The sequence below is a fragment of the Pan troglodytes genome, chromosome 1 (assembly GCF_028858775.2).
Source record: "Pan troglodytes isolate AG18354 chromosome 1, NHGRI_mPanTro3-v2.0_pri, whole genome shotgun sequence".
NCBI classification, from domain to species: domain Eukaryota; kingdom Metazoa; phylum Chordata; class Mammalia; order Primates; family Hominidae; genus Pan; species Pan troglodytes.
In genome coordinates this window covers 157,685,307-157,696,532 of record NC_072398.2, presented here as the reverse complement: position 1 = coordinate 157,696,532, position 11,226 = coordinate 157,685,307, and the positions used below count along the sequence as shown (strand labels likewise).

Genomic DNA, 11,226 nt, shown 5'->3' with positions numbered 1-11,226 from the left:
TATGTTTTCAAGTTGAATTGAAAGCCAAAACATATTTTAACCATATTTTAAACAAGTTGAATTGAAAGCCAAAACATATTTTAACATATTTTAACCATAACCAAAACATGTTTTGACCATATCCCTTATTATTGAGGGAGGTATTTCTTCCCTAGTGCTGTGGGGATGACTTGGACAGAAACCACTGGACACTATACAGATGTAGACTGACAGTTTACTGGTCACCTGCACTAAGAGCCTGAGAGAAAAGGACACTGCATATATCACAGAGAGATGCATAGGTGTTACACTCAGAAAGAGAGTGAACAACTAGAAGATGTGGAAGGCAAGCTTTTTAGTATTAAAAGGGTAGGTTGGGATGTTTTCTGGTTCCTGGTAAAGGATGAGATTGTCTTGTTTTAATAATTCTTCAGGCTTGCTGGGAACTGAATCTACTATTCAGCAATAGGCAAAAACTATACCTGTTCCCTTTAATAAGGTGGATATTTTGGCTTGGGGAACTTATCCATGGAAAAAAAATGGGGAGGAGAACTTGCAATTAGGCAATTTTAAGTCCCCCTTGATTTTACCAGATGTCAAAGAAGCACAAAATATGGATTTTTAATTTTAGGTCTTACCTATAAAACCAGTGCAAAAAAAACCCCACAAGTAAATAAATGCATATATAAATAATAAATAATATAAAAATAGTAAAAAATGCATTATTTATACATGAAATGTTACCTACACAAATATTTTAAGCATGATTTACAATAGAACCAGTAAGTTCTCCTGTTTTCAGATATTAAATAGTTATAAAATAGATAACAAATTATAGTAAACTAGAAAATGTTATTTTTATTTTGTTCAATTTTAGAATAGGAACAAAAACAGTAAAAATATCAGAAGGAAATCTAACAAAAGATAACACATTTATGGAGATAATTACAAAAGTCTTTGACAGAGTGTAGCAGAAACATAAATTAGGTCAACCACCACTTTTTAAATTTTCTGGTAAATGTGCATTATTATATTGCATCAATTAAAAAAAACTGAAAACCACATTTCTCACATTCCTTTGCAGTTTAGATTCCAGAAGATATTTAAGCTCTATCAATCCAACTTGGATTTCAGCATTGTACCCAACTGAACTTGGACTTGAATTTGGAGTCAAATTCCATTGGGGATTTTGCCAGTGTGCAAGGCATTTATTTTTGCTGTTGCATTTCTTTTAGACCCAGTTTGGCTCTGGAGTCAAGAATTCTCAAAACAGCTTTCTGAACTCTGAATCGCAGTAAAGCTGGTGTTCTCCTGAAGCCAACACTTACGGTATCACCTTGCTGATCCAGGCAAAATGGCAAAAGTGTAGTGAACATAAAGCCAGGGGCTGAGATTGTGGACGTCCTCTGTACCAAGTTTCTTATTATGGCAAGGGTAGAAGTTCACCAGGTCAGTAATGTGATTTTGTCTAAAGAGCCACTTCTGGAGATCTAGCCTAAACATTGCTCCTCCAACTCTTCCCATAATTTGTTAACAATTGAATAATTGTTCTGTTTAAAATAGTTTGGATGTTTTATGTTTTCTGCAACTTTACTGTTATCATAACAAAGACATAAATAAAGATCTAAATAAAGTCGGATATACACTCTTACAGAAAAGGTTTACTATTAAAAGGATATAGGTGCTTTTCAAATGAGTTGATATATTGTTTCCCCTGAAATTTTATTGATTCTAAAATGTATGCAGAAATATTATATTAACAACTATTAACATAATATGAAATAATTATGGTAAAAAAAATTGTATTGACATAGGGAAAGAAAATAAACCAAAGCGGCAGTAAATCAAATTCCTAAGAACTCAGACATAGGTCCTTGTTCACATTCATTCATTCAATAATATGTACTTATTCAACAAATATTTAGTTATTGCTAAGTCAGAAACTGTTTACAGGCTGTGAAAAACATAGGGAACAAAAGATAAAAATCTGTCCTTATTTAGCTTCTATTCTGGAGCAGGGAATAACAGAACGCATTTTCTAAACAATTGTATTTTCTAATTACTGCAAAAGTATAATTTAATTTCTGTCTCATACTATACACAGAACAACATATATCACTGAAAAAATTTTAAAAAACCAAAAAGGCTCATTAAAATTATTTAGTATATTTAAATATTGTCAATTAAAAATAAAATTAAAAAAATGATTTAGAGTTTCAGTTCTGACATGCAAAGTGCTAGTAAGTCCTCACTCAATGCCTTTTAATAAAAAAAAAAAGGTGGGCACACTATACATCAATGACTTTTGTGAGACTTCTGTTCTGTGAAAGATATCATTTATAGAATCAATAATCAAGCCACAAATTGAAAGAGCAACATGTATCTGATAAAGAACATTTATCATAAGATAAAGAGAGCTTTAAAAACTCAATGATAAAACAATACACTCAAAACATGGGCAGAAAATCTGAATAAGTATCATCTAAGATATTCAGATGGTAACATATGAAAAGAAAGTAAATATCATTTGTGATTAAGAAAATGTAAACTAACAAAAGAATGGCATACTACTACATGACAATTAGAATGGCCCAAATTAAAAAAAAAAACAAAACAAAAAAAACAACCAAAAATGTGACAATGAAAATATTTAGCAAGAATATGGAGAAAAGGAACACTCAATAACTACTAGTAGAAATACAAAATTATACATCTACTTTGGAAGACACGTTGTCAGTTTCTTTCAAAGCTAAACATAGTGTTATACTATTCAGCAGTTCCCTCCTAGGTATTTACCCAGATGATTTGAAATCATGTTCATACAAAGACCAGCATTTAAAAGTTTGTAGAAATTTATTCATAATCAATAAAACCTAGAAGCAATCAAGTTGTCCTTTAAACAGATGAATGAATAAACACACTGTGGTACATATAATATGATGGGCTACTATTCAGATATAAAAAGGAATGAGCCATGCCAGAACATTGATGAATTTTACATACATATTGCTAAGTAAACAAAACAAGTTTGAAAATAGTACATAATGTATGATTCCATTTAGATGACATTTTTGAAACAGCAAAACTGTACACACAGTAAAAAAGTTCCCTGGTATTAATGGTGGGGAGAGTGTTTGGGGAGTAAATCATAGGGGATTTTTTAAAGGAGAGTATTTTGAGTGATAGGGTAATGGTGGATACATGACACTGAATTTGTCAAAACTCATGGACCTTTCTAGCATAAAGAATAAACCTTAATTTATACAAAATAAATAATTTAGGATAGCTGATTATCCCTATTTGGAAGACAAGCTGTGAAAAAAGTATAAATGCATTACAAATATATAAAATAATCTCAATAAGAGGAATGAGAATAAAAGGTTCTGAACTTAGTAATTTTGGAAATAACTGGAGAGTATACTGTTAGAGGGAAAAAATGTACTCTACCTGATAAAGCTGTTTGTTTCCTATGATAACAATTCTGAAACCATAATACACGTATAACAGAATCAAATAGTTAAGCATATACATAGCAGGTGGCAGAGGCCTTGTTTCTCACTGTTGGACTGAGGTTACAGACAAATAAGGGAGAAGTCTTGAATGATCTTTGTGCAATATACTAAAATTAACATCAGTACAAACCCATTTTTAGCTTGAAATATGTGGTGTTATATACACATAGAAATATTAATACTTGTCTGTATATATACTGATTAATATGCACAAATACATTGTCTTGTTCTGCAGCTTAGTGGGCCTCAAAACACTGCCACCATAGCAGTCATAACAAGCCTAGTGCCCAGATCTTGGATTCTGAAATCATTCTTCAATAAAAGTAACAAGGTCTCTTTGAAGAAATATCTGCTTCTAGGTTCAGGACAAAAAATATCGAGTGATCCTGGAGCTTCTTGTAGTGCCATAAAGGATGGAGGTACTAAAATAGCTACAATGAGGGGTATATCAAGGGAACACAGGAGCCAACTAAATGAGTTCCCAATGGCCAAAGAGGAATACTTTGAGCGACAAGATACGTAAAGTTGCAACCAAAGTATAAACTGAATATTCATGAGTTTATACCGATTTGAAAAAGTAATTAAATAAATAATTGTAGAAGATGAGGCAAATTTCCCATGCAGAAGAATTCCAAATAATTTATGATGTATGTGGATGCTTAGTCCTCAAGCAGGAAAAGTATAACTGCCTTCTCTTTTGGTGTGACATGCACTTTATGACTTTACAAAGAGGAGAAAAGAGTAACTTTACAGTTGGGAAATCTGAACAATACTACCTCAGCCAGGTATCAGAGTTAACAAAAGTTATATGTTATGTTGATTGTATGTATCCTTGAAATGATCTGATAAGAATGGCACTTTACCTCTTTGGTGTTCTGCTAAAAAGTTCATTGTCTCAGTTCAATCATAAGATTAAAATTAGATAAAACTCAATCTAGGAAAATTTTACAAAATATTTGAACAGCACTGCTCAAACCTATCAAGGTTATAAAAAGCAAAAACTGTCTGTGAAACTGCCGCAGCCAAGAAGACCCTAAGGAGCCATAACTAAATGTAATTTTACATTATGAAAAGGAACTTAAAAATAACTACATAAAAAAACTAAGAAAATCTGAATAAAGTATGGACATGAAATAATCATAACACACTAATATTAGTTCATTAATGGTGACAAATATTCTAGCATAATATGTCAGTAGTAGGAGAAACTGGGCATGATATATGTGGAAACTCCGTGGAATCTTTGTGACATAACCGGGTATCCCAGCCTCAAAATACATTTAAATTGTTTTTTCCTCTCTGGCTCTCAGCCTTGAAACATACTTTGAAACTCTTTGTTTTTCCCTTTTCCTCCAGCCACCTCTGTGAATAATGCTCACTTATCTAATTATGTACTTTCTTAGAAAATTCCAAGGGCCAATTTTGAAACAAACCAGGCAGAGAGACCCAGATGCAGAATCCTGCAGGCTGAGGGATGTCAGGAAGAGTTAGCCCACCACTGCTGCGCTGAAACCAGGATGATGCAAACTGGGCCTCAGGCCAGGCAAGTTCTCAAGATAATCATGGAAACAAGACACACAGACCTGCACCCTCCTGCGCCACGTCCACATGTTTCCCACACCAAATTTTCCTTCTTAAACCCCTTCACTCAGCCCAAAAAGTTGGTATGGTCCTTTAAAGGCAAGAGCCTGCCCTTCCCCAGTTGCTAGCATTTGAATAAATTCTCTTTCCTTTTACTCACACCTCACTTCTCATGTTTTCCATCTCTGAGAGGCAAGCAGCCTGACTTGAGCTGTTTACTGTGACATTTCTTTACGTCTAAAACTATTCTAAAATAAAAAGTTTATTTAAGAGCATTGAAAGACTTGACAATATTTTAAAAATCTGTTTAACAAAATACATCACATAAAAAGTTATAACATTTGGAAAAGATACTGGTAACATTTGAAACTGATAAAGATAAGTATGCAAATTACTTAAAGAAATTCTATTTTGAAAGGGAATTTGAATAAGCAATTTGAGAAACTGAACCTCTAATACCTAATAAAATATTAAAAGGCTCAAATTCACTGATAATCAGAGAAATGCATATTACAATAGAGTCCATTACATATCCATAGGCTGGGCAAATTAAACTATTAGCAAATGTTGATGGGAATGTGGAAGCTCTTGGATCCTGAGAATGGGCCAATAAATAAGTCAAACCACATTGGAGAGACATTGGCAATATATAAGAAAATTAAAACTGCATGTACTGTTGCAAAAATGTAAAACCATGTGATTTTCTTATTACATCTTTTTAGAAAAATAGTAATTTTTAACAGAATTTTATTTTGACATAAAATAGTTGTTTTGTTATTTTTGAAATAAACTACTATTTTATACAATTCTCAATTTTGATTTTTAATATATTGAATGCTTAATAGTTATAATCCTCATAAACAGATGATCTTTGGGATGCTTAATACCTTTTAAGAGCATAAATGAGTCTAGAGATCAAAAAGTTTGAAAACTGATTCCCTAAAGGAATCCTTCCACATGCATTCTGATAAGGAAACATTTATCAGAAATTGCATGTGCTACATGGCATACTACAGGACATTAGTGTGGAAAGCTGAAAGTAACCTATCTGGGATTGATAAAAATAAATTCATTGTGTATTTTTAATAGAACAAAATTTTTAAAATTTAGGGATTAGAATAATTATATTGGTACCAATATGAATGAATCTACAAAACATGAAGTGTTCAAAAAGTAGTTTACTGAGTATAAGAACAGTAAATTTAAAACCACAACATAAAAACCACTCTGTATACTCTGTATAGATTTTTATATATAACTGATATGGTTTGGCTGTGTCCCCATCCAAATCTCACCTTGAATTTTAATAATCCCCAAGTGTCAAGGGTGAGGCCAGGTGGTGATAATTGAATCATGGGGACATTTTCTCCCATACTGTTCTCCTGGTAGTGATTAAGTCTCAAGAGATCTGATGGTTTTATAGCAGTTTCCCTGCATAAACTCTCTTGCCTGTTGCCATGTAAGACATATCTTTCTTTCCCTTCGCCTTCTGCCATTAATCTGAGCCCTCCCCAGCCATGTAGAACTGCGAGTCAATTAAACCTCCTTCCTTTATAAACTACCCAGTCTTGGGTATGTCTTTATTAGCAGTCTGAGAACAGACTAATGCAATATTCAAGTGTAAAAACATCTATGGAAAGAATATACATTAATTGTAGGCTAATGATGATCTTGGAGTTGGGTGGAACGATGAGGAAGAGCTTCACTCACATTTTAAACATTTATTATGTTTTAAATTGAGGAAATAAATTTTTCAAATGTAAATATTCATTAAGTGCAATGTTTGACAGATTGATGGTTTGGTATAATGTCCTCTATATTCTGAAACGTTAAAACATGCAAAATGTAAGTTGGTATGTGTGAGGTATATGTGTGTGTGAGAGAGAGAGGAAAAGAAAGAAGGAGGAAGAGAGATTTAGAATTCTATATTAAAATTAGGATAATTTTTAACATTTTGGGAATTCCTAAGGATGTTACAAAATTCAGAATTCATAAAATGTATCCTCATCTCAATTGAGAATTTACATCGATCAATTTGTGGAATAGCTTGTAAAAACCAGTTAATCTGCTAAAAATAAATGAGGAAATTTGGGCAAAATATTAATAATATGTGCTTGAAAAATCTAGAAACTTTTCAAGGTTGTAAGTATTAGCAGTGCTGCTTTTAATAAATGTCTTTAATTCCTTTCAAGAACAGAAACCTTAAATGAGTTCAGCATCCTTTCACCTTCAAGGCATTTTAAGTATCTATATAGCAGTGGAAGGGCTAAGAAATAGAAAAAAACCTGAGGGATTCATGAAGATAGCAAGAAAAATTGTATTTTGTTTCTTGTAATGTCAGTTTCCTAACAAACACCCCAGGATACAAATTGGAGCACTAAACAACTACATTTGTGAATTAAGAGTAAACCAATCAGGGCACAGTCCTCACAAAGGAAAAAACACAGCTATTTATTTATTTATTTATTTATTTGTGTTTGAGACACTATCTCACAGTCACCTAGGCTGAAGTGCCCCCACTGGATCTCAGCTCACTGCAACCTCAGGCTCCTAGGGTCAAGGGGTCCTCCTACTTCATCTTCCCCAGTAGCTGGGACTACAAGTGCAGGTGAATCTAGCTAACTTTGTATGTATAAATGTTTGTTTGTTTGATATACACACACACACACACACACACACACACACACACATATACATGTAGAGACAGGGTTTCTCCTTGGTGCCCAGGTTGGTCTTAAACTCCTGGTCTCAAGTGATCCTCCTGCCTTGACTTCACAAATGTTGCGGTTACAGGCTTGAGCCACTGTGCCCAGCCAAGCACAGCTTTAAAACCTTGTGAATCCAGATGAAATTTAGGAATTTTGGATTGCTTGTGTCCAGTTACTAGCCAGAGAAAATATTAACCAAACTGTAAGGGAATGTAATATCCAGAGTTACAAATAATTTCTGTACTTTTTCATATAAAATATCAAGAAATCAAATAAAAATAGGCATACACACAGCAATATGAATAACAAAAAGAAGTAAAAAATAGAAATCGAAAGCTAATTCAGATAAAAGAGTTATCAGACACAAAGTTTAAGATACCTGTAGTTTGTATGTACAGTAATAGAAAAGCACACATTTTAGGATAATTTTCAGAAAACTAGAAATTTTTAAATAGAAATTTTAGAACCAAAATTACAATTAAAATTAAAGACTCAATAGCTAGAATTAAAAGCTGATTAAACATGAATGGTAAGAAGATAGGTAGAAAGTGGGAAATGGGAAAAAGAAAATATCCTAAATAGATCACCAAAAGACAAAAAAATATAAAACACAGCAAAATGTTTCAAAAAGAGAGTGGACAAAAGATGTATTTAGAAATAAAATTATTCAAAAATGATGAAAGGCATCAAATAACAGAGCTAAAGAAACCGAATATAAAGGACAAATAAGATCAATTTTAAAAATAACTAGGCACAATGTATTTCAAAAGTTAACAAAGACAAACCTTAAATCAAAGTAAAAGAGGTATCATGCTTTAAAGAAAAACAAGACTGACAGCTATTTCCCAAAAGAAGCAATAAAAAAACCAGAAAATAATGGAAAGAGATCTTTATGATGCTAAAAGAAAACAACTTCCAGCAATAGAATTGTATACCTAAGCTATTATTTTGAAATGAAAGTGAAATAAAGATATTTTTGAAAAAAAATTTGAAAGAATTAGTCATCAGTGTATCTATAATAGTAGAATAGAACTATTATCGGAAAGAAACAAAAATGTAATTCTTTGCAGACCCTATGATTTAGTACATTGAAAATTTAATAAATCATTCTATATACTATTAGAATAAATAAATCGATTTAGCAGGAGTGTTTTATATAAGGTCAACATAAAAATAGTATATCTATCCAGTGGAAACAAATGAAAAGAAAATTTAAAATACTTTCAGTAACCTTTAAAACATCAAATATTTAAGAATTTTACTTTGGGAGGCCAAGGCAGGTGGATCACAAGGTCAGGAGTTCAAGACCAGCCCTGTCTCTACTAAAAATACAAAAAATAAACAAATAAATGAATAAATAAATAAATAAATAAAATTAGCTGGGTAAGGTGGCGAGTGCCTGTAATCCCAGCTACTTGGGAGGCTGTGGCAGAGAACTGCTTGAACTTGGGAGGCAGAGGTTGCAGTGAGCCGAGATCATGCCACTGCACTCCAGCCTAGGCGACAGAGTGAGACTCTGTCTCAAAAGAAAAAAAAAATTAAGAAAAGATAGCCAACATTTTTACACAGAAAACAATATAGCATTTTTGAGAGAAAGAATTGAATAAAATATAATAAATTTATGGATTGAAAGATTAAATATTGAAGTAGTCCCCATTCTTCCCAAAATAAGCCCTGTATCATTTTAACAAATAGTTTTTTTTTGCTATGAAACTAATTGTTCTACAAAATTTACAGAAATTGACTTATTTAATTTTCATAGCAACAAAATGATATAGTTATTATGGTTATTTCCATTTTATTTGAGAAACCTGAGGCCCAGAGATTTAAAAAAAAAAAAATCATGCTCATCACACTGAAGTAAATAGAAGGGTAAGTAAACAAACCCAGGCAGTTGGTTCCAGAATCTCCAACATTAATTAGTATATTGTGCTGTCTATCTAGAGAGAGAGGAAAAGTTACAGATATACATATAGTTATAGAAATATTTATAGCTTTAGATAGAAATGTAAGCATGTATAAATGAATGTATATATCTGTGTATATATGTACATAATTAAAGTTTAACTTTAATTTAATAATTATTTTTATCGATTTAAAAAGTAACATGGTCATCAAATCAGTTAGTCCTTGACTTCGCCATTTTTAACTTTGGTCCCATAAAAAAATATATAAACATATATACATCTGTGTGTATGTGTGCTATACATTTTTATATGTATGTCTGTAGGTGCACATCCATGTATATGTATTTTTCTTTGTTTAGACCAAAAATAAATGATTATGATAAGATTATTTTTTAAGTCAATAAAAACATATTACTTAAAGTCAAATTATCAAGTTATTTGGTGGTATATCCATCTAAAATAATTACATTTGCTTGTAATAAGAAAAAATTGCAATAGAAGGACTAAAATTCACGTAAAGCAATTTGCAGTGCCAGAAGGATAAACAATGAATGAATGTTTTGATTATTTTTCCTGGTACTTAACAATAAATTAGGTCCATAAATAATTTCTTGGACATTATTCTGACAGTATGTTTTCTAGCTCCATTTTTATCAGTATAAATTAGAATGAGTTCTCCTAGGATGGAAGAAAGTACAGTTCTCGATGTTGTGATACATATGCAATGACATGATAGAAAGATACATAATAAAATAGATATGTCTAATAAGGAGATTAACTAGAGTTGTACTCATTACAACTATTTAAGATTCTCTGACAAATTGAACTGGCTTATAAACTCAACTTATAAAACAAAAAAGTACTTTTTTTCCCTGAACATATTTTGTCTGTGGCTACCAACTATATGTATCACCAAAAGTTACACTGTAACATACTATTTCATTCAGTAATTCTACAATGTAAACCCTGACATGTCAAAATAAGTGTCAAGATTATAAAACAGAAAACTATTCCACACAGAAAATAAGGTAAAATCCCCCAGTTCATCTCTCTTGGGACACATATTAATGAGTAAATGAATATTATGTGTCATTGTGCTGTTTAATGAGAAAAACACACAAAGAATAGCAACATCCATGAAAAAGATAAAAGATATTTGTTAAAATCTTTTAAACAAAATGTTACATGATTAAGAAATTATAATCAAACTGTGCATTACTCCTTTTTATGGTACTCATCCACCATTAATTTTGTGGTAATAATTCTAAACTTAAAGAGCATAGTAATTGGTAACTTAAGTATACTGTTAAAAAAATTAAGACAGTCTATATTACAGACTGTCTATAACTTATTATTACTATGCAACATTTTCAGAAAATGTAAAAAGAGAAAAGACAAAGAGAACCATATGACTTTAATGAGTCATCTCTGAAACTTTCCTGATGAAGTAAAAAAATGGTAGTGCTTCCCAAATACTTTGTGTTTTTTTATGGAAAGCATTAGTCTCAATAGAAAACTTCTTTACTGATTTATCTTTGT

At 31.7% G+C, this 11,226-nt stretch overlaps 1 long non-coding RNA gene across 1 annotated transcript; it reads left to right on the top strand.

Annotated features, from left to right (window-relative positions):
* Positions 1–218: 218 nt before the first annotated feature.
* LOC134807759 (uncharacterized) lies at positions 219–5,353 on the top strand. The gene is made up of 2 exons (XR_010149000.1): positions 219–325; positions 4,895–5,353. It is a non-coding gene; the product is annotated as an uncharacterized LOC134807759 (long non-coding RNA).
* Positions 5,354–11,226: the final 5,873 nt, after the last annotated feature.